Here is a 21,602-nt window from a genome sequence, read left to right as displayed (position 1 = left end):
TACCTGGGGATGGTGAGTGGGAATTGCAGGCTTGGTGATTTGTTTGTTTTGGGATTTTTAGTCTTAGCTGTTCAGCACTGATTTTCAGTTCTAACTGGCAAAGTTTGACCAGCCAACCTAGCAGTCATTAAAGCTGTGCTAAATCTATGCAGGCAATTTTTAACTGTCTAGATTTAGCCAAGTTTTCAGTTGAAAAACTAGCTGGTTAAGTTCAGCTGAAAATTTCCTAACAGAAACCAGTTAAACTTAACCATTTATCTTGTCTGCTTAGCAACTCTGAAAATTGAATTCTTAGTTTTTAATCTCATTGAACATCTGTCCCAGCCTTCACCATTACAATGCAGATGGATGAAACCAATACTGAGGCATCAAGGACCATTATTCCTGGCTTGATAAGATTTTTGGACCCTTATTTTCTCGACCTAGCACTTCTATCTCCATATTCAAATATGGAATCCACAGTAACTCACCTATACTTAATAAAGATAGATAGGGGAAGAAATAAACTGAGTCCAGGACACTAGTGTAATGGTTATTAGAGATGTGAATCGGAACCGGAATCGGTTCGGTTCTGGTTCCAATTCAAATCTTATAAGTTTTATCGTCCGGCCCGATTGGTTTTTTGTTTATCGGCTGCGCCCGATCCGATAAACAAAAAACCCACCCTGACCCTTTAAAACTGATCCCTTAGCCTCCCCCACCCTCCCGACCCCCCCAAAAACATTTTAAAATTACCTGGTGGTCCAGTGGGGGCGCGGGGAGCAATCTCCCGCTCTCGGGCCGTCGGCTGCACTAATAAAAATGGTGCCGATGGCCCTTTGCCTTTACCATGTGACAGGGTATCCGTGCCATTGGCCGGCCCCTGTCACATGGTAGGAGCACTGGATGGCCGGCGCCATTTTTATTAGCACAGCCGATGGCCCGAGAGCAGGAGATTGCTCCCCATGCCCCCACTGGACCACCAGGTAATTTTAAAATGTTTTTGGGGGGGTCGAGAGGGTGGGGGAGGCTAAGGGATCAGTTTTAAAGGGTCAGGGTGGGGTTTTTTTTTTAATCGGGCCATCAGCACCATTTTTATTAGTGGCAGCCGACGGCCCGAGAGCGGGCGATCGGTCCCGGGGCTTCCACTGGACCACCAGGTGATTTTAAAACATTTTTTGGGGGTTGAGGTAAGGGATTAGTTTTAAAGGGTCGGGTTGGGTTTAGGGGTTATTTTGGTGTGCCGGTTTCTCCCCCCCCCCCCAAATAACTCCCGTTAGTGACACAAACCCGATTAACAATTTTTCACGATAAATCGGGGGAATTTCTATTGTATTGTACTCTTTAATGATTTTTGACGATTTAAAAAATATCGGACGATATTTTAAATCGTCAAAAAACGATTCACATCCCTAATGGTTATAAACCAGTATTTTTTGCAAGCTCTTTCCAGCCAAGGACTTGAGGAGTCATGAACTCTTGTGCTAACTATTATTCACATCAAGTTATCATGGAGTGATTCCAAACCATAGATGAAATCTCTTCAGTTTAGGTCAGTCTAAACCATTGCCATCTTCTCAAAGAGGGGGAGTGGGATTTGAATCTAATCTTTAATAACCCACCCATCACTAATTTTCAGTCTGGTGATGTGACAGGTTGTATTTCTAATTGCTATTCTATAGCCATGGGTTTTTAGGTGCCTTTTCAAGCTTGCAGAATATTATTCTCATATTTGTTGTAGTGCTGCTGGCAGTTTGCAGCTCTGTTAATCAAGGAGCTACACTGTAGTTGCAATAAATGAAGTTAGCCAGGTTTATTTCTTTGCTTTTAGAGTAGTTGCAATAATTGTGAAATGATTCCTCCTGCTGTGACAGTCAACATAACAATATAAATCTTTATAAAGGAAAAGTGTGCATGCTTACCTATGTTTTAAAAATGTTAGTAAATATTAAAAGGATTTTTTTCATACTTTTATTAGAAAGAAGCAATGTATTACTTCAATGTTTAACAAGTGCTCTTGTTTATTTTATCTTTAAAGTGACTCCTTTATAGGAATGGAATTTTGGAACAAAACAATCTCATTGGCATTATTGGGCAGCAATCCATATTTCTTTTGGAAAAGTGACGGGCGATGGGTCAGAAAATCCCTGGCTGCAATCACAGACTCCACCCATAACTCAAGTAGTCACTCCTGGGCTGGGGTTGTTAGATCCAGATCCTGATAAAAAAACAAACAAAAAAACCCCCTTGAAATTCAGGTTGCAAATGACAATAGTGATTGGGAATATTGTCACTGAATCCCTGACATCCTAGGTTCCTGATAATTGCCATCTGTGATTATGCCCTAATAAACTCTGAGCACTGAAAGCTACTTCCTGGAGGAAGGGTTGGTGATCATGTGTTACAATTTTTCATCTCATTTCTTTAAAAATATTGGTTAATGATTCATATAAAAAGGCAGGAACAAGATTTTAATTGGCATTTCAAATAAAACATATTTACTAACATAAAGACTTAGATACTGTAATGGAATTCTATAATATTAAACTGTTAGAGTATTTTATGATAAAAGTAACATTTCCTGAATGTTTCCTTTCACTATAATGAAATCGAACAAATCTGTTAGAGGGTCCATCATCCTAAGCAAGTTCCAAATATTGGGCAACACAAAGAGGTGAATTTTCAAAAGATCTACATGTGAAAAGAGGCCATATTTGTGCATATATGGTGCATAGGTGCACCCGTCTAATTTTCCACACTCACATATGAGCATATAGCCATCTTTGCAAGTAAATATGCAGGGGAAAGAAGTGGTCGTGTTAAGGGGAATGTTGGAGTGTAGTTTTTCACGTACACACAAAAGTAGCTATTTTAAAAGTGACTTAAGCGTGAATGTCATCAACATTATGCGAGTAGATGTATTTCAGCTATTTTGTGCACCAAGTTCAAACTTTCATGATGTTTATTGACTTGGTGTTTGGTGAGCTGGCTTCTCTGGGTGAGTGGACACAGCAGCAAGCTGGAAGGGTGGGAGTGAGTGTGACTGGGATAGACTGGATCATACTGGGGGGACAGGCATGAGTGATGGAGAATCTAACTTAAAATTGATTTATGGATGCTCATGGCACAACACTTGAGAAGGGAGAAAGAACAGAGGAGAAGGAGGAGGAGGAAGAAGAGGAAGATGTACCCCTTATAGAGAAGATACAAGATAACAACACAATTTTTGGATCTGTCAGAGGAGCAAATCGTGTGCAGGTTCAGATTTATTAATAAAACCATACTGTACCTATGCCAACAGTTAGAGCAGAACTTTTACCCTTCCATCTGCAGGGGGCCATGTCTTATCTGTAAATGTCAAGGTCATTACTGCCCATGAAAATTTGGTCACCAACACTGTCCAGACATCTATAGATGTCATAGCTGGAATAATTCAGTCTGCTAGCTCCATATGTATCAAGCAGTTCCTGGCTGTGATGCAGTTGAGAAAAAAACCTGTAAAAAGAGGAGAAAAACAAGTTCAATGAAGGAATAGAAAAAAAAAAAGAAAAGATAATAACAACCAGCCCAGATGAGAAGTACAACAAATACCCCAGCTAAAAAGACAGTACAGAGGGAAAACAAAAAAATGCAAAAAAAAAAGAGAGAGAATGGCACGAAGAGATGGGCATTGCTGTAGATACTAAAAGGAAGACCCAGTGTAATCTGTAAACTGCATAATTTGAGCACCTACAGAAAAGAGAAATTATGGCCGCTGAACTCTCCTTGCCACTGAAGGAGAGTCCAGCAGAGACATTGATGCCAAGAGAGAAGAGCCACAAAGACACCTGATGAGTAAAGAGAGAGCTAATCAACTATGCTGTGAGGCCCGACCTCAAAGAAGAGGAGCTGGCACAGCCGTGGGACGTTGGTGTAGGGTCGAACCAAACAACCCATAAGTGAGTCATTTAAAAAAAAAAAAGTTAAGGTGGGCCGCGTCTTTAGAAGGCAACAGAGAAAAAAAAAGGAGTGTAGCCGAGACCTGAGGCATCAGATCACTGCACTATTATCAAGCTTTTTCCGCTAAATATAGAAGCTGCAGCTGTGAGACAGAGGCTGCAATGCTGTTAGGCACCGGTGCAGCTTTATGAAGAGGGGCCTGAGTAATGAAGCCAGAAGAAGCAAGGCAAGAAGTAAATCCCTGAAGTAGCAATGAGAGAAGGGGTCACGGAAGGAAAGGAAAGCCACATGACCTGACAACTACCGAGTCAAGTGACTGAGGACTACATCAAGCTGAGCCGCGGTGAAGAAATAAGAGAAGTTTTGGCGCATGTATAATATATGCACCTAAGGACTTAGGGATTGCCCCATCAGAGGAAAACTGCAATGCACACAATAAAAGGAGAGAGACCTTTTGGCAGCGCATACGCGCTTAATGTCTGCACTTAAAAAATGAGCTCAAAACATCATGAGTCCCGGATCCCTTTATTTATTTATTTATTTATTTATTTATTTATTTATTTAATTTCTTTGCTTTTGTATACTGACATGTGTTGTGGTGCATCACATCGGTTTACATGTTGGCGTGGAGAAATAGTAGGACGAGCGTGTCTTACTATTTTACATGGAGGAGGCAAATCAACAGTTAATACAATTACGTTATGCGAATCAACAGTATAATTACCTTTCAGCAAATCAGCAGTTAGTACAATTACATTTTAGCAGTGGTGAACAATGAAACGGAATTGATTCAAGCAGCTCAACAGTTAGTACAATTATATTTTGGAAGTCAACAGTTAGTACAATTACCTTTTGGCAGTGGTTAACATTGAAACGGAATTGATTCAAACGGCTTAACAGGATGATTTGATTCAATATCTCAGTACGTCGATAACTATGGTTACAAAAACATTATTTACAGAGGGGGGGTCTGTACATGGGAGGCAGGGTGGGGCTTATTGAGGTACGCAGGCATGTCTAGAGGTTAATAGGGATTGTGACGTTTCTCTTTTGTTGTGAGGTTGGGGTGGGTATGAGTAGGGGGGGGGGGGGAGTTAGGTTTGAGGGCTGAAAGGCTTTTTGGAATAGCCAGGTTTTTAGATTCTTTTTAAAGGACTGGGTGGACGTCTCCAGTCTGAGTTGTTCAGGGAGTGTGTTCCACAGAGATGGGCCGGCTATTGATATGGCGCGTTCTCTGGTTGTGGTTAGGTGGGCTTGCTTTGTGGAGGGTATGCTTAGCAGGCCGGTGTTTTTAGATCTGAAGTTTCTTTGGGTGTGGTGGTGGTGGTGGTGGAGGGCGTCTTTAAGCCATTTGGTGTTTTTGATGTGTATCGATTTGTGTAGTAGGGTAAGGGTTTTGTATTGAATTCTGTGGGATATTGGGAGCCAGTGAAGGTCTTTGAGGATGGGTGAGATGTGGGCAGAGCGACTGCTGTTTGTTAGTGATCTAGCTGCTTTACCAGGATAACAGGCCCGGCCACACAGATAAAAAAGTCAGTTACCCAGAAGTGTATCATAGAAATGGGCTTCCCCACCATGAGGCCGCTAAGCCATGATTCTCGGAGAGGAGGGGCCAGTATGAGAAGTGAGGCACGCAGGATCGCCTCTATCGCCGGGCCATCTTCACAGAAGAGCCGCAATCAAGGAAGGAAGAGTTGAAACCGAGAGAGATAAGCTCCCAACAGCAGTCAGCAGTAATTGTAATGGCATCCACTACCGGGGCATCTCTCTGCTGGGAAGAGAGCCACAGAAAGTAAAGACAACGAAAAGCCTACTAACCCCTGCTACTGCTGCCAAAAACTGCAATGGTTAGTGCCTTCGGGCTCTCTTTCATTTTTTTTTTATTTTAAGAATACCTTGATTGAGTGCAGGCTGTAGGAGGGCTCCGTTGGGAATAAAAAGTAGGAAACATCATCAATGACAGCAACCTCCTGCAATTTCCGAGGAGGGGGGTCACCAATTTAGGATAAAGTTAGGAAAATTAAGCTAAATAGAAGCAAACAAAGGGTAGTGTACAGATTTAGGGAAAAATGGTGACCTGACCAACACCAGCAATGCACCTCCGGAGAGACTTTTAATCACCCCATTAAAAGTTTCTATTTTTGGACACAGAGGACTGCACCATTCCTGAAATCCTAGTCAGGAACCTTTAAATAAACATATAAACAGTCTCAGGAAGCAAAGTAAAAATTCTAAGATTGACAGATTTTAAACTAAAAAAATAGTGTGTGCTGAAAGATACTCCTTAGCAAGATATCTTTTTCTCTTTTGTTCTATTTCTTTTCCTTTTTATTAGACTATTTTAATAGAATTTTGTTATTTCTTGTTTAAGCTCAGGCCTGGCACATCACAATGTCTTATATTCATGAATTACTGCTTCTAGGAAGGGCACATCACTGGGGGCTTTCTAGGCAGAAATGCACCTCTCACTCCCACCACACAGCAATTAACCTCTTCTTTTTGTCTCATTCAGATTCTAGATAGAATGACAGTATTGGCCCAGAAGAACTCCAGCCTCAACCAGGTAACTACCCTGCTGCCAAACACTAAGAAATATCTAACCATGCTCTCCTCTGACTTCTCCCCTATAGAGAATAGGGGATATCCTCTCAAAATCTGGCTCGGGATTCCACTAGCTAACCCATTGACTGCTGCAAATGTTAGACCAGAGCCCACAGGTAGACCAAGGCAGCTACTGAAAGAGCATTTGGCCTACTCAAAACTCAATTCTTCTACCTGGACAGATCTGGGGAGATGCCTTTTCTACAGTCCCACTAAAGTCTGTGAGATCTTTTAATCTACTACATGCTTTATAACCTTTCAAATACCAAAGGTCTGCCTCCCTAGAAGAAGTAGAAGAGCATCTGAATGAAGAGGAGAAAGAGGTGGCACATGAGCTGAGTCAGGAGGAACTGAAGGAGATATATCACCAGAATCAATAGCAGGCTACACAAGAAAGAAACACTCCAATATAAAGGCATTTTAGAAAAGGAAGGTTCATTTATTTACATGAGTGACAGATGTGCAGAAAAATCTATACAGTTAATGTTTCCTTGGCCTCCCTATTTTTCTGGGGAAGCTTTTCTGCCTTTTCCTGTCTCAATCGCATGCTTCTCCACAGTGATGTCCAATCGCTACTAACCATGCCCTCACAGGACATGGATACCTGGGGCAGTAACGGAAGTTGATAGATGTTGATGGGGCCTGGAGGGCTGTGTTGCTCCATTGAGGGGATGTGAGTCTGGAGAGGCAATGGACTGGGAGCAATAGTGGACCTTTCCTCTTCAGCCACCACACTAGGTGAAGTGATCCTAATCACAGCAGAAAATGAGGAACCCACCTGTGCGCTCAAAGAGAAGGGAGCCTCGCCCTATGATAGTGGTGTTGCTGAGCGACATCAATGCAGATAGAGTTGGCATACAAGCAGTGTCGGTGTGAGGGTGTCCAGCCACCCTAGGCGGTGATGTCATGGTGATGTCATATTCCTTCATATTCTTCCCACGAGTCACAGTGACCGCATCGCCAGAACTCCCTTACCTCGCTGACTGATGCATCCCAACATGCAGGTCCTACAAATTCAAATCTGCTGCCCAACTCCTTCACGTTAAAAAGAATACCACCTTCGTGTCCAGCAACAGTGCCCTGCCCACTTCTGGCACCATAGGCAACTGCCTAGTCCACCTAATGCCTCGCGCCGGCCCTGCATGCAAGGAGGCAGAACCATTATAGATGTTGGTGGAAAAGGAGGGGGAGCTGTTAATGGGTGCAGGAGGAACTCCTTCATGGGGAGGCACTAAACAGGACGGTGGATGCTGCATCCAGGGAGGCATCAAATATCACGGAGCATTCCATGCTGCCAAAGCTGGCAGGGTGGCATCTTCAAAGAAACTCAGGATAGCTGAAAATCAGAAACTGTCAAAATACAAAGGATCCAGCTATATGTAGAACTCAATGTAGACTTGCTTACTTGCAACCGTCATACTTAGCCTCAGTAGTATAATGGCTTATAGTGTCAAGCCCATGTAACTCTGGGCTTGAATAATCATAGGTTGCTGTAAGAATTTAAGAAGCAAACACTGTGTAAACACTACAAATGTTTGCTCTAAACGTTTTCCACCAGCCAGGGGAGTAATACTTCCTGAAGTGCACGCTCCAACACGGCAGTGTTTGAGTGTCAGACTCCTTCCTCAGGGAACTTCAGGGAGGTGGTTTGCTGGTGCAATTTTTGAAATGATGTTTCTGGTCATTCAAGAAGCGGTGCAAAACACTGGCTGAAATCGGTGCCCCGAAAGTGAGCAGCCTTGCCGAGATTCTTGCCGCTAAAAGTTTTAGCGGCAAGAATCTCGGCAAGGCTGCTCACTTTCGGGGCACCGATTTCAGCCAGTGTTTTGCACCGCTTCTTGAATGACCAGAAACATCATTTCAAAAATTGCACCAGCAAACCACCTCCCTGAAGTTCCCTGAGGAAGGAGTCTGACACTCCGAAACACTGCCGTGTTGGAGCGTGCACTTCAGGAAGTATTACTCCCCTGGCTGGTGGAAAACGTTTAGAGCAAACATTTGTAGTGTTTACACAGTGTTTGCTTCTTAAATTCTTACAGCAACCTATGATTATTCAAGCCCAGAGTTACATGGGCTTGACACTATAAGCCATTATACTACTGAGGCTAAGTATGACGGTTGCAAGTAAGCAAGTCTACATTGAGTTCTACATATAGCTGGATCCTTTGTATTTTGACAGGGTGGCATCTTCAGCAGCATCTCCCTTCACACTGTAGAGTCTGGTCTTGATTTCTTCACACATGCCCTTCAGCTCCTGCTATATGTGCTGCTTCTCCTAGTTTGATGCACTCTCTACCAAGCTGCTATCAAGCTAGGACAAGAGTATATTGTGTACCTCTCATCAGTCCAAATCACATCAAATCTTCACTGATGTCTACTGTGCTGTTCGAACATCTGACTGTGCATGTAAAACTGCCCCCCCAAACCCCCCCAGACCACCACCGAAACCCCACTTTGAGTTATTAGTTGACCCTCCTTCAATGATGTAAATAGTTGGCTAGTATGTGTGACACCCCAGAGGCTCTCTCTTTCTCTCTCTCCTGCCTAAAACGGGATTTGTGATATTTATCGCAAATCCCATTTTGGGCATATCGGAGAGCCAAAAAAAAAGGTGCAGTTATTTCTGGCATTAAAACATGCGATATGCTATTATACGCAACGTTAAACATCCCACATTTTCAAAAATTCTGCCCAAACTATCTCTTTTGACTAAAATTTAAAAATTTGCATACCCATCTCACAATGCATTTTTTATCACAGGCCCTAACACCCACGAGAACGCCTTAACACGGTTTGATGAATGACCCTATATGTTAGTAACTGTACAGACCTCTATGGATAGCTATAAGCATGGTAGTAAGTGGGAGGGAGTGATTGCAATATGCAATCCTGAAAGGGAATTTACTAGGGGTAGAAATGATCCAAATGAAGCATCCAAGAAAAAAGACACACACAGGAAAGAAAATTATATAAAACATTTATAATAATATTATTAAATAAAATAAAACTGTTTAAACTATTTACAAAATAAAGTGGGAGTGGGAAAAATTAGGGATAAATCTATTTAAATTAACAAAAACTGTGCAGGAACATTGGGATGCCAGGTCATGAATGGCCTCGGGGGCTGTGATAGTAGCCTCATGGCAATAAACTGAAGAGCTGTTGTGAATCCTTCTTGAGCTTGGGCAAGTCATTTCACCACCCCCACCAACCTTCTGAGGTTGACTCTGAGCCTGATAAGTTCCTCTTCCATCTTCTGCTTTGGCCTGGAGCAGGTGCCACTGAGGTGGCCTCTACAGCCAAGGGATACAGTGCTGAATCAGGTGGGAGTTTCACAGTGAGGTCATCACCTTCCACACCCAGCAATAGCTGAGCAGCTTCAGGACCAGTGAGGTCCAGGGACTGAAAGGGGAGGAGAGAGTTAGATGTTGCATTAAGCCCAGGGCTTCCAGTGCTGGGGGGGAGGGGGAGTGGCTGATCTGCCGCCGCAGGGTCCACAGCTGGTTGATGTTGGTGCTAGTGGTGGTTGCTGCTTCCCTGTGGAAGGCACAGCTCTTGCAGTAGCAGGAGGAGCCGGGAACTCGTCTTCTTTCTCTTCCTCCTTCTCCTCAGGAGCTGGTGTTTTCTGTGAAGAAAGCAAAAAGTGTATATGTGTCAGTCCATCAACTCGTATGATCCGGGGTGCAATGTGCTGCATCATACAAAAAATTAGAGAGCATTATATAAGTAGGAAAGTTGGAGATGATGGTAAGAGCTCCTAGCGGAGGGACACCCATGTCCTATAGGTGGTGGAAAGGCCATAGATATGTATCCTAAGGTAAAGAAGCATCTATAAAGCAATTTTTGAAAACAATTTGCCTAGCTAGTAATTCAGGCTCCAAGGTAAGATCTGTGTTTGGGTGGTTTGTGTTGAGGTATGTCCTAGATTGCAAGCCATCAAGGGCCAGGAAGCTGCTGGTAGTCTATGAGTTTCTGTTGATTGGGAGATAAAGAGTTTCCCAGGTAATAGTTTAAGGAATAGCATCTAACACCCCCTTGAGTCCAATATTTAACCTGTGAGTGCATAACAAGTACTGCTTCGTGATAGTGCTGCCCATGAGCCAGGGGATAGGATGTACATAATTGTTTCTTGATGCTGTAGGCAAAGGTAGGGCCTTGTAGAATAGCAGGGCAATTGTGGGACCAGTGATGGAAACAGCAATTTGACAGACCTTGTTGACATCTCCCTGAACTTACTTCGGAGCTCCTTCTGTCAGGCACGTAACTGATCCATCCACTCCCCTTCCTTGAGTCTCAGCTCCTGAGCCTTCTTCTTAATGTCCTTAATTCTATACAGAGAACTGGTAATACGAAGCTGTTAGTTCAATGTAACTGAATTCTAGGGGTGTGCATTCGGATTGACCGCATTAGTAAAACGCAACTCATATTTTTTTTTTACTTAAAAAATTGATTCGACATAAACGATCGGATTTCCCACATATCGAACATAGATATGTTCGATATGTGGGAAATCGCGATTGTTGAGCCAAAATAAAAATATAAACCCCCTCACCCTCCTTAATCCCCCCCCCGACTTACCACAACTCCCTGGTGATGGAGCGAGGAGTGAGGACGCCATTTCTGCAATCCTTGGCGAGAAGCATGTGACGTCGGCGGCACGTCGAGTGACGCCGGCGTCACGTGATTCCCGGCTCGTTCGCGCCGGACGGCTCGTTCGGCCCAAAAAGAACTTTTGGCCAGCTTGGGGGGGCCTCCTGACCCCCCCCAAGCTGGCCAAAAGTTCTTTTTGGGCCGAACGAGCCGTCCGGCGCGAACTCGCCGGGAATCACGTGGCGCCGCGTCACTCAGACGCGACGTCACGTGATTCCCGGCAAGTTCGCGCCGGACGGCTCGTTCGGCCCAAAAAGAACTTTTGGCCAGCTTGAGGGGGTCAGGAGGCCCCCCCAAGCTGGCCAAAAGTTCTTTTTGGGCCGAACGAGCCGTCCGGCGCGAACTTGCCGGGAATCACGTGACGTCGGCGTCACGTGATTCCCGGCAGCTTGGGGGGGTCAGGAGGCCCCCCCAAGCTGGCCAAAAGTTCTTTTTGGGCCGAACGAGCCGTCCGGCGCGAACGAGCCGGGAATCACGTGACGCCGCATCACTCGACGTGCCACCGACGTCACATGCTTCTCGCCAAGGATTGCAGAAATGACGTCCTCACTCCTCGCTCGATCACCAGGGAGTTGTGGTAAGTCTGGGGGGGGGATTAAGGAGGGTGAGGGGGTTTAAATTTTTTTTTTGCACATATGTACATATACCCAACTCATTGGATTTTTTTTATGTCCATATTGGCCGCATGTGGGACCCCCTTTCGGACATAAAAAATATGAACATAAAATTTTGCTCTGCACATCCCTACTGAATTCAGTTACCTCAAGAAAAGTATGTTTCCATAGTTTCAAATGAAACCTCGAGTCTGTTTCATGGCTTTTTGCTCTCTCTATGTGGTGTGCTGCCACGTGACCAGAAATTAAACTAGAGCAGGGGACAGTAATAGAACAATCAAGATCCCCTTTTTCAGAAGGGATGTAGCAGGCCAATTCAGTCTTCCGGGCAACCCCATTTTGCTGCATTATGCATTCAAAGGGATGAATCTGGGACAAGAAGAAAAAAGGGAGTGTAAATTTAAGTTAATAAAATTTTTCTCAACATCGTGTATGCCAGAGACTGGCTCGCTACATTCCTGAAGGCAGTGCTGCGTGATGAGCGGATTGGGGGGGGGGGGGGGAGGGGAGAGGAAGTAGATGGGAAGAGATTACCAGAAAAATTAAATGGGGTGGTATATTCCTTCCTTCACACATTCTTTAATTTAATGGGTCAGCCCTGCAGCTGGTCTGTGTCCTTTATTAGAAAGTAACTTGCTAGTTTAAGAAAATAGGTTTCTAAAAAAAAAAAAAAAAAAGTTGTTCTAATTAAAACTAAAAAAGAAGCTCCACCCTCCCTCTTCCCGCTACCAGTCAGCCAATAATATTGTCCTCAGAGAAGCAAATTATGCTTCTCTCCCTCCCGTCCAGTCTCCAGTTGATCAATGAAAAAAGATCTTTTCTTCTGTCTTTCCTTCTCACAGTCTGTCACCGTCTCATTCTTAACAAAAGAAAAAAATATCCCTCCCTTTCCCCTGCCAGTACTTCCTGCCAGCTGGCAAAACTACCATTCATACTCCTGTCCCGTGGACTTTTTTTTTCCTAGTTCCTGCCAGGTTTAAGGCCCACTCTCTGGGCTGCATGTTTAATGAGCCAGCTGCCCCACTCTCAGGCCCCCCTTGTTGAACCCACCTCCTCTCCTCCTGGCCTCTATTCGGGAGGTGGGGGTGCTCACCTCCCTTCCAGAGATTGGGCCTCAGGACTGGTCCCAGTTGGACATAACAGTTCTGCAGAGCAGGGTGCAGTGCAATATGTGAGGCTGCTGTCAGGCCTTGCTTCTTCCTTACCCTCACTCCACAGACTAACAGAAATGCTGCTGGGGACCGGCGCCAGTCCTCGGACCCGTGGTTTAGAAACACTGCCCTGAATGACTATATGAGCTCCCAAAAGTAAGTATGTGTAATTATTTAGGTATTTAAAATCACTTCGTACCTGCTCCCTCCAAAGTTCAGGGCAGGGTTTATAAAAACACACACGAGAATGAATCATTACATACAACAGACTAACAGATATGCGCTATTGAGGTGTGCTGTCATTGCCAGTACATGTCAAGTGCCAGGATTATGACTAATCTGCTACAGGTGGAAAAACCTCAATGAATAAGAATGTTTTGAAGGCCTTCATAAATTTCTTGGGATCTTGATAAAAAAAAAAAACTTGCTCACAAGTTGTGGAGAGACGTGCTAATAATTGTGGATATGCTCTATCAAGAAGATGCTGCCATTTTAACTATCTGATTCCTCTGACAGCTTTTCTTAAAACATTAGGGCTTATATATATATATATATATATATATTATAATAAAGTATCAGAATAAAACATTAAAATTGTAATAATTCTTTTAAGAACTAAGGGGGTCATTTTCAAAAGCGATCGCATGCGAAAAGTCCCTTTTCGCGTGCGATCACCGAATGGGGGCGGAGTCGGCCCCAGAAGAGGAGGAGTCGGGGCAGCACCGGGGCCGACTCTGCGAAGACGTTGCTGACGGCGAAAAGGTAAGGGCCCTTTTCGCCGCCAGTTTCGCGCCCAATAGCACCACCTTTTACGATGGCGCTATTGTGTGCGAATGCCGGCAGCGATAGCACCACGGAGGTGCAATCGCTGCCGGCTTTCGCAGGCCCACCCTCCGCTTCGCCACCCCCCCCCCCGTTATCGCCGGATTTTCTAAGGTCTGCTACCTTAGAAAATCCAGGCCTAAATTTGATATTTAACTAGAGGTGATTACAGAGATCTGATGCTGTATAACTCTAATTTCTTAAATGCAGCGCTCTTTGGCATTTGAGCTAAGTTAAATTAACCATTTTAACAGCAGTATAATATTTGTGAAAGTGTTCAGGAGGAAAAAAGTAATGTAGCATTGAGTAAATGTGTAGACAGATTTGCAGATAACAAATAAGTGAGTAGAAAGTAAATGGAGAGTGACAGCAGCAGCATGATAGAGATAACAGGCAGAAAAGACAGGAAGCTAGTGAGACATGAGAAAAAGAATAAATGAAATTAATCTTCCTGCTGAGGCAACAAATTTTAAGGCCTGTCACCCAACCTTGTATTAACCCCAATTAAACCCAGCTAACTACATCTCTAATTTAGCAGGCACTGCCTTAGGCTTTAATATGTATTGAATTTATTATTAGACCCAAAAAAAATTAAGGGTATTTATAATCATTCTTCACGATGAGTTGAATTGCCTTGTCTTGTATAATATTCATGTTAACATGTATGACTATCATCACTGATGGAAAATATTGGTTGGCGTGACACGAAGCAGGCAGTGCCAGAACTAAGGTAAGCTACTGTTTTAGCTATTCTTTTTTCTCCTCCTTCCCAAATAAACTTTCCAAACTATTCCATAAACGACAGTATACATGATACATAATTGAATAATATGGATAAGTGATAATTCTAATGATGCGTCAATAACAGATATCACAACCAGGAAATAACTTAAGCAATATAGAGGATGGAAACGCAGCTTATTTTCCCAATGAATAGCCCCCATCACTGAGTGCTTTTGGATAGTAGTGAACTGCAAAATTATAAAGAAAGGCCAATTCTAATGCCAATTAAGGTAATCTTTTTTGGGTTGTTTGCCACTATTATTGTCATTATAATAACACAGGGGTGAAGTCATCAAATCTGAGGCTGAAAAAGAGGCTGAGGCAGATGGATATTTGGGTAGATCAGCAAATTAAAATAGTTTTTATTAGTGCCCTTTCATTGGAACTGAAATGGGAAATTTTATCAAAATGTTCTGTTTCTTTTCATACCGTTCTTAAAGCAGAATGAAAGAAAAATGAACACAATTTTCTTTATTTCATTTAAAAATAAATAAGGCTGACACTGACACCAAACCCCTTTCCACACCCAGGGCCTCCTCAAATCCTTTCCAGCCCCTTTCCCCATGCCCAGTCACCCTGATGTTGAGAATTTCTTCCTGGGGCAAGACTGATCCCCCGTTGTTCCTATTGCACAGCTAACTTTATTGCAAATTTTGCCGACAGACCAAGGCCAGCACCATTATGCATTATTGCCATACAAAGTGCTGCTGGCCAGGCCTGGGCCCTCGCTGGTACCATTTCCTATGCTAAAAATGTACAGTGGTGCTGGCCATGGACCGTTGCCACCATGTGCAATAGTGGCAGCTGTGGGGCAAGAGCCACTGGTGATCGCTCGTACCCCATGAAGGAATGTTCAACCAGAGGGTCCAGTGGAGATGAGGAGGCTGAGGGGAAGGCATTGGGAGGGGAAAGGTTTCTTAGCTGCAGACCTGACTTTTTTTTTTTTTTTTTTTACTTTTGTTTTGTTTTTCCTTTTGTTTTGTGAGATGTTTTAAAATGTTCAGTTGTTGTTTATTCAAAAGTGCATTTTATACAAGATTTTTTCTTCATACATTTTTCTAGGGATAATTTTCCTTTACAGAGGTTGCAGGAGATTAAGCATGGGAAAAATGATAAGCTATTTCAAACTTGCAACCAAACCTGTAGCATTTTAATTTGTGTTTTTTGCTCTAATTTTTCCCGATCCTTAAATTTAGTCCAATATTTTCTCTCAGTTCCATGGTTAAACTAACTTTTTTTTTTTTTGCAGGGATGTGCTTTTATTTGAAATAAAACAGAAAATTTCAACATTTCCTGTTTCATTTTGAAAATGGAGCAAAAGAAAACAAATGAAATTTTGTTTGCTTTTCATTTGTTTAAAAGAAAAACGGCAGTAGCATCCACCCTTGAGGATACTTTCCCTTGCTGAAAAAATCATGATTCTAAAAAATGAAACAAAGTCCTGTTTGGCCACTAGCCCATCCCCCCTGGACTCCCTTCCCCACTGCTTACCCACAGTTGTGTCTTCACAGGTCAGGAACCCTCAATAGCACCTTTATAAATACCAACCCTGTATTTGACAGGGAATTTCTTCTGCCCCATTTGGACATCTAGACCCCTGACAGGCCAATACAGAATGGTGCGCTCAGCTGAGCCGTTTGGCCGCGTGTTTTTGACGAGCTATTATTACCCCTTATACTAGAAGGGGTGATAGCACGTGGAAAACGCGCGGCCAACCCCCCCCGAAATTAATAGCGCTCATCACATGCAAATCATCATAGCGATATTAAGTCGGAGGCCCCAAAAAAAACAAAAAACAAAACTTCTTTAAAAAAAAAAAAAGTCTTCCCACTTGCACTTTAAATTAGCGCGGGCCCTAATTTAAATAATCGCGCACCCAGGAAAGGTGCCTGGGCGCACATTGGGAGAGCGGGCGCTCGCCTCAGGGTGCCGGCTCCCCCCACGGACTTTATTGAATCGACCTGAAGGTAAAATGGGTCTGGGATGGGAAAAATCTGGGAGGATTTGGGTTTTAAATTTTGACAGTGCTGGCCTCTTCCTTTCATTTTGTTTTCTGTTGTTTTTTTGTTTTCCATTTGTTTTGTTTATTCCATTTTAAATAAATAAATCACAAATAAAATGAGAACAATCCCAAAAGCAAAACAACATAGAATGAAATATAAAATGAAACATAAAAAAATGTAAGTGCACACCCTACTATAAATATCTTTTTCTCAAGCCATGACATATACTGTACATTTTTTGCCAAATAACTATTTTTTTATGACAGTTGCTATTTTTTCCTATTTGCCCACCAAAGGACAGAAAGATGCCAGGTGAATTATGTATGACACTACATTTTCATTGCAGTAGATTTATCTGTAACTGTGTAAAGAGTCTTGATCAGAACCCCCTTGTAAAAGAAATCTATTTCTGTCCATGCCTACTAGTGCTTTACAAATGCTTCATGGTAGTTTTCTCACCCAAGGAAATGATTTATAAACAATATGTGGAGCAGCAGGAGGTGCTGGAATAGGACCCAGGGAGCTGCCAGCCGCTGCCAACATGGAATGCTGCCTGGTATACAATAGCTCCTAGGTGCAGCCCCCACGCCCCTTGTTGCACCACCACCCTGGATTGTGCATCCCAATACCAGAGTTCAACATACCCCTTTGGCTGCTTACCCTCTTGCTCCACCACTGTCCATCAGGGTTCTGCCTCCTTGCATGCTACACCACCCACACTGATGCTGCCTCCAGCAACACTGCCACCACTGCAAAGAGAGGCTCCCTCCTCTTCATGGGCACAGGTGGGATCCTTAAGCTCTGCTTTGATGCGAATGGCCTCACATAGAAGTAAAATTAAAGACCTGCGTGCGAGCGCACATATGAGTGTGTTTGCCGGCAGGCGCATATGGACATGGCGGTTTTATAACATACACACGTCATAATATTGGCTATACATGCATACATGTGAGCATGATTTTATACTGGCGCACACATCTGTGTGCATATGGTGCCTCGAGTGCGTAAGTGGGGGTAATTTTAGTAGTTACACGCACCAACGCAATTACCTGTTTCCCAACTTTGTTTACAGTTGACCCAGTAAAGGAGAGAACTTCCTAAACTGCCTAGCTAACTTGCCTCCCTTTTCCCTATTAGCCCCGAGGCTTAAAATCCCACTGACTAGCCTAGTTTTTTTTTGTTTCACGACTTACACTCCATCCATAGCAGAATAGCTACATGGTCGGGGACCCTGGCGCACGCTTGCGCACATAAACACTTACGCACAGACTTCATGGTGCAGTTCCGGCCCGCCCAGACCAGGCCCCTTCCATGCCTCTTTTGGTAAGAAAAAGTTTTATGCGCATACTGGGAGATACGTGCGTACCTGCATGGGTTTTAAAATCCACGTGACGAGCAGCCGGCTGAGTCTTGCGCGTATCTCCAGGCTTTGGCACGCGTAGGGCTTTTCAAATTGACTGAAGAGGAGAGGCCCACCACTGCACTCAGGCCATCTTTTCTGTAGCCTAGCATCCCCTCACTGGAGAAATGCAGCCCTCCACACCCCTCCAAACTCTATTAACCCCTGCCATTGCTTCCAGTTTCCAGGCACTCCGAGGGCACCATCAGCAGTGATCGGACACTGCTGCACAGAAGCATGAGATTGGGACAAGGGAAGGCACCAGCATTTCCCTGCCCACCCCCCTCTCAGTATACTTTCAGTATGTAACATGTCTTTATATCAGAGTGCTTCCATCCTGTATAGCCTGCTGTTGAGTCTGGCAATGTATCTCCTGAAATTCCTCCTGACTTAGCTCCTGAGTCCTTCTCCTCCTCTACATCCACTGTCACCTACCGCCTGAAAGAAAGAGAAGGAGAGGTGAGCTGTTTTTTTTTTTATTATATCAGTAATGCCTGCAAGAAGTCTCTCGCTGTAATGACTTCCTTTGGTGTAAACTATAAAATATTTAGTCTGGTTGGAGAAAAGAAATGTTTTTTTCAAAAGTAATTTTCTTCAATATTGAAATGTGTCTGTTAAATTGGTTGAGCAGAAGAAGTATAAAGAGATTGTTCTTTCATAAAGATTTTCTCTTGCTAATGTTGTCAAGTAAATTGAGACTTTGATTTAGGAATTATATATTAGAGATGTGAATCAGAACCGGAATGTGATCGGTTCCGGTTCTGATTCAAAATCTTAAAATTTTTATCATCTGGCCCGATCCAATAACAAAAAAACCCTCCCCCACCCTCCCGAACCCCCAAAAACCATTTTAAAATTACCTGGTGGTCCAGTGGGGGCGCGGGGAGCGATCTCCCGCTCTTGGGCCATCGGCTGCGTTAATAAAAATGGCGCCGATGGCCCTTTGCCCTTACCATGTGACAGGGAATCCATGCCATTGGCCGGCCCCTGTCACATGGTAGGAGCACTGGATGGCTGGCGCCTTTCTTTTTGTCTATCTTCAGATCGGCCAGTCCATTTATTATCAGTCTTCCATTGCCCATTCTCATTTCCTCTTGCCTTTCACCGCACTATCCCTTCTTTTTTATTTCATTTTCTGTTTCCTATTAGTTATAGTAGGGTTTAGGGATGTGAATCGTTTTTCAACGATTAAAATTATCGTCCGATAATGTTTATATCGTCTTAAATCATTATAGAACACGATACAATAGAAATTCTAACGATTTATCGTTAAAAATCGTTAAATCGTGTTAGTGCGCACTAACTCGAGTTAGTGCGCACTAACTGAAAATGATACAAATAAACACTTTCCAGGTCACTGAAGGTCAGTTAGGAATGAATATGTGTTCCTATTGGCTGGCTGCCCTCTTATCTATTGATGTTACCAAGGTTACCACTGAGGGGATGGTTGGGGGGGATGGGAAATGGAACTGGAAACTAACGAACACCAACAGAAAATGAAACAAAGTGTTCACACTTCCCAGGTCAGTAAAGGTCACTTAGGAATGAATATGTATGTATGTATTCCTATTGGCTGGCTGTGCTCTTATCTATTGATGTTACCAATATGGTTGGGGGGATGTGAAATGGAAACAGTTGGAAGCTTGACAAAAAAAGTAATGTAATGATCAGCACTCACGTGACTAGAACTTGTTTGTTTATTATTTTTGTTAGCAGGCACCTGAAATGCTAGTGCATGTTGAATTTGCCAATCACTGTGCATTTTAGAAAGGTGGTCCTGGCTGGAACTGTACACAGTTCAAATATATGTAATTGATTGTTGGTAAGTGTATTTTTTAAGTAGCCACACTGGCACCAGTATGTTTACTTTTCCTCCTACTTAACTCACTAGCTCAGCTTTGTAAGAAGGGCTTCTCTGCTTGTGTGTTGTTTTTGTTTGGTGTGAGGAGAGCAGAAACATCAGATCTTAATTCAATCTACTACAGTCATCTCTTTCAGTGCCCTATCCCTATTAATACCAGGAGTGTTGTGATCTTCCTGCACACAGTGCCCTAACCCTGATACCAGTCTGAGACAGCTCCCTCCCTGCATTACTAGTGAGAGGCTGGCTTCGCAGACAGGGGGGAGCTGCCTGACCCTCACTCCTGACTTCCCCCATGTCCCAGCTAGTGAATGGTGTGTGGGTGAGGGGGGGGGGGGAGGATGGTGAAGTCTGAGACAGCTCCCTCCCTGTATTACTAGTGAGAGACTGGCTTCACAGACAGGGGGGAGCTGCCTGACCCTCACTCCTGACTTCCCCCATGTCCCAGCTAGTGAATGGTGTGTGGGTGAGGGGGGGGGGAGGATGGTGAAGTCTGAGACAGCTCCCTCCCTGCATTACTAGTGAGAGGCTGGCTTCACAGACAGGGGGGAGCTGCCTGACCCTCACTCCTGACTTCCCCTATGTCCCAGCTAGTGAATGGTGTGTGGGTGAGGGGGGGGGGGAGGATGGTGAAGTCTGAGACAGCTCCCTCCCTGCATTACTAGTGAGAGGCTGGCTTCACAGACAGGGGGGAGCTGCCTGACCCTCAGTCCTGACTTCCCCCATGTCCCAGCTAGTGAATGGTGTGTGGGTAAGGGGGGGGGGGGAGGATGGTGAAGTCTGAGACAGCTCCCTCCCTGCATTACTAGTGAGAGGCTGGCTTCACAGACAGGGGGGAGCTGCCTGACCCTCACTCCTCCGGGGTATTGTGATCTTCCTGCACACAGTGCCCTATCCCTGATACCAGGGGTGTTGTGATCTTCCTGCATGCAGTGCCCTATCCCTATTAATACCAGGAGTGTTGTGATCTTCCTGCATGCAGTGCCCTATCCCTGATACCGGGATGTGTGCAAGAAGATCACAACACCCCCGGTATCAGGAATAGGGCACTGTGTGCAGGAAGATCACAACACCCCCAGTATCAGGAATAGGGCACTGTGTGCAGGAAGATCACAACACCCCTGGTATTAGGGATAGGGCACTGTGTGCAGGAAGATCACAACACTCCTGGTATTAATAGGGATAGGGCACTGTGTGCAGGAAGATCACAATACCCCTGGTATCAGGGTTAGGGCACAAGTTCTAGTCACATTGACTGATCACATTACTTGTTTTGTCAAGCTACCAACTGTTTCCATTTCCCATCCCCCATATACTGTCAGTAGGAAACTTGGTAACATGAATAAATAAGAGGGCAGCCAATAGGAATACATATTCATTCCTAAACTGACCTTAACTGACCTGAAAAGTGTCAAATTGTATCATTTTCAGTTAGTGCGCACTAACTCCCAGTTAGTGCGCACTAACTCCCGTTAGTGCGCACTAATCGGAAAAAACGATTTTTAACGATTTTTTAACTAAAAAATCGTGCCTAAGACGATTTTCTTGCCCTGCCACACGATTTCTATCGTTAAGACGATATGGAAAACGATTCACATCCCTAGTAGGGTTTATTGTCCTCTAAAATAAAACATGAAATACAAGAAAAAAACCTGCAAATTTCTCCTCCTATTCCACCTCTTTTCTATTTCTCTATCTTTATGTTTTCTTGTACCACTCTAGGATCCTGGCCTACGTCTCCCACTGTTGGTGGTGCCCTTTGCCCCTCTCTCAATGCCCTGGGGGTTCGATGTCACTGTG

The 21,602-nt window shown here is 44.0% G+C and overlaps 1 long non-coding RNA gene across 1 annotated transcript in view; it reads right to left on the bottom strand.

Moving 5' to 3' along the window:
• Positions 1-1,996: 1,996 nt before the first annotated feature.
• Positions 1,997-21,602, bottom strand: part of LOC115098476 — a 115,716-nt gene continuing 96,110 nt past the window's right edge. Inside the window, exons 2-3 of the long non-coding RNA XR_003858527.1 lie at positions 3,269-3,474; positions 1,997-2,197 (exon numbers count right to left, since the gene is read on the bottom strand). This is a non-coding gene — a long non-coding RNA (uncharacterized LOC115098476). The remainder of the gene's footprint in view (positions 2,198-3,268; positions 3,475-21,602) is intronic.

The sequence above is a fragment of the Rhinatrema bivittatum genome, chromosome 9 (genome assembly GCF_901001135.1).
Source record: "Rhinatrema bivittatum chromosome 9, aRhiBiv1.1, whole genome shotgun sequence".
Lineage (NCBI taxonomy): Eukaryota > Metazoa > Chordata > Amphibia > Gymnophiona > Rhinatrematidae > Rhinatrema > Rhinatrema bivittatum.
The sequence above is the reverse complement of the archived record's forward strand: the minus strand, read 5'-3'. Positions and strand labels throughout refer to the sequence as shown.